The sequence below is a fragment of the Chiloscyllium punctatum genome, chromosome 36, assembly GCF_047496795.1.
Source record: "Chiloscyllium punctatum isolate Juve2018m chromosome 36, sChiPun1.3, whole genome shotgun sequence".
Classification (NCBI taxonomy): domain Eukaryota; kingdom Metazoa; phylum Chordata; class Chondrichthyes; order Orectolobiformes; family Hemiscylliidae; genus Chiloscyllium; species Chiloscyllium punctatum.
In genome coordinates, this window is record NC_092774.1 from 57,988,944 (window position 1) to 57,991,456 (window position 2,513).

Sequence of the window (2,513 nt, forward strand, 5' to 3'; positions counted from 1 at the left end):
GTGAAAGACACTGATTCACAAAATTGGGACGATGGAAGGGAAGCATTTTATGGTAATTATCTTTGGCCGTTCACCTTGTGAATGTTCCCATTGCTGCGCATGTCCGTTTTAACGTCAGAACTCTGCAGTATGACGGTGTTCGGTACGCACAGGGTCGGGGCGCAATGGATGATGCATCTGACTCCACCTACCTGTTTGAAATGCAGCTCACAGCTTCTTCAAACAGCCCAATTAATCTTTCTCATTGTCCTGAAGCCTGCATAAGTTTTGAATTCCTGATCTGCAGGAACGAGACTCTTTTCACTGTCTCGCGTCAGTAAGTGTCCCTGAGCAAATCAGAGTCACGTCACAGCGCTGTCAGAGGAGGGGAAGCTGAAAGAGCCCCACACGTTGCTCACGCGCACATTTCACTTTCCCCAACTCACCGCCCCAACCACTGCGTCTCCTGGGAGTGGAAAGGGAACAAACACCAAAACTCAGTCTCATATTTGTGAATCTTCCAAAAATGAGAAAACTGTTCATCCCTTCGGATCTTCCATCCTGGGCTAACAGGGGTGATTTTCAATGGCTGTCCAGTCAGTGCCGACTCTTTTTGGCTGAAAGTATCTTCCTTATCTCATCCCAGCATTTCTTGCCACAGAGAACTGTGCGGCAGAGTTCATGTATATATTTCCTGTATGGTATTTTGTAAATAACATTCGTTTTCTGGTTGTTTGTATCGGGTATTTCAGGTTCATTAGCCGCTGTTTAAGTGTGTTGGTAGGTTTGTGGGCTACCATGATGTTGAGAGGGTTGAGTTGTCTGGACATCATTTCACAGATGTCTTTAATGTAAAGTAATGTGGCTAGGGTTTCTGCAGACGCTACCTCTGCTTGTGTCAGTTTGTTGATGTGAAACCGTCACATTGGGTTTATTGGGTAGGCAAAAGTGAGGACTGCAGATGCTGGAAACCAGAGTTTAGATCAGAGAGGTGCTGGAAAAGCACAGCAGGTCAAACAGCTTCCGAGGAGTAGGAAAATCGACGTTTCGTGCAAAAGACCCTTCATCAGGAATAGAGGCAGGACCCATCCAAGGTGGAGAGATAAATTGGGGGGGGGGGGGGTGTGCTGGGGCGAAGGTAGCAAAAAGTACAATAGGTGAACGATGGTGGGGATGGAGGCGACAGGTCAGAGAGGAGGGTGGAGCCGACAGGTGGGAAGGGAGATTGGTCGGTGGGACAGGTCATGAGATCAGTGCTGAGCTGGAAGGTTGGAACTGTGGTAAGGTGGGAGGGGGGGGGGAATGAGGAAACTGGTGAAGTCCACATTGATGCCCTGGGGTTGAAGGGTTCGGAGGCGGAAGATGAGGTGTTCTTCCTCCAGGCGTCGGGTGGGGAGGAAGCAGCGGTGAAGGAGGCCCAGCACCTGCATGTCTTCGGTAGAGTGGGAGGGGTGTTGAAATGTTGGGCCACAGGGCGATGGGGTTGATGGGGTCCCGGTGATGTGACTCGACTCTCCAGTCTCCCCAATGTTGTAGAGATCGCATCGGGAGCAATGGATGCAAAGAAATTACATTGGTGGATGCACAGGTGAAAGTCTTCTTTCTACTGCGCCCCGGTTTAGAGTCCCGGGAATCGAAGGAATTTTCAGCAGAGCTACCAGCTGGCATCCATCGCTCCCTGGTGGTCTAGTGGTTAGGATTCGGCGCTCTCACCGCCGCGGCCCTGGTTCGATTCCCGGTCAGGGAAGCAATTGTCAGGCGCCATTATAGGCTACCCGTTCTTCTTTAATGCGCTGTCCAGTTGTTTATTGATCTTCAGAGTTACGAGGTGCTACAGCGTGTCGTGGCTCGTTAAAATAGTGTCGTGATGCAGGTTGGTTAGTGGCTGTCGGGTTAATTGCTTCTGTAGTTAAGTTCTTGGTTCGCGTGCGTTATTTTCCTGTAGACGGTGTTTTGAATTTACCATTGACTGTTCGCTCTACTGTGACATCTCGAAATGGCACTTTGTTGTTGTTCTCCTCTTTTGTGAATTTTATGCCCGTAAGAATATTGTTGATGGTGTTGCATGATTCTTCTAATTTGTTTCATTTTGTGATGAAAAAAGTGTCATCACTGTAGCGGACCCAAAGTTTGGGTTGGATCGTCGGAAGGGCTGTTTGTTCGAGTCTCTGCATTATTGCTTCTGCTAGGAATCCTGATACTGGTGGTTTCATGGGTATTTCGTTGATTTGTTTGTCGGGCTTGTTACTGAATATGAAGTGGGTGGTAAGGCACAGTTCCACGAGCTTGACAGTGTTATCTTTGCTGATGAAGTTGGTGCTGTGTTTGTGTTTTTAGTTCTTCTAGGAGTGTGTTCAGTTTTCTTTGGCCACGTTGATGTTAATGGATGTGAACAGGTCTGTTATGTCAAAGGACTACATTATTCAATCATCTTCTATCTTGGTGTCTTTGGTGGTCAGGTATTCTTGGATGGAGTAACTGGAATAGCGCGAATCTTCAACTTGGTGTTTTAGTCTTCAGTGGAGGTCTTTGAC

General features: G+C 48.0%; 1 non-coding gene across 1 annotated transcript; it reads left to right on the forward strand.

Moving 5' to 3' along the window:
- The first annotated feature begins 1,654 nt into the window (after window positions 1-1,654).
- On the forward strand, window positions 1,655-1,726 carry trnae-cuc (transfer RNA glutamic acid (anticodon CUC)). Its single transcript has one exon. It is a non-coding gene; the product is annotated as a tRNA-Glu (tRNA).
- The last annotated feature ends 787 nt before the right edge of the window (window positions 1,727-2,513 follow it).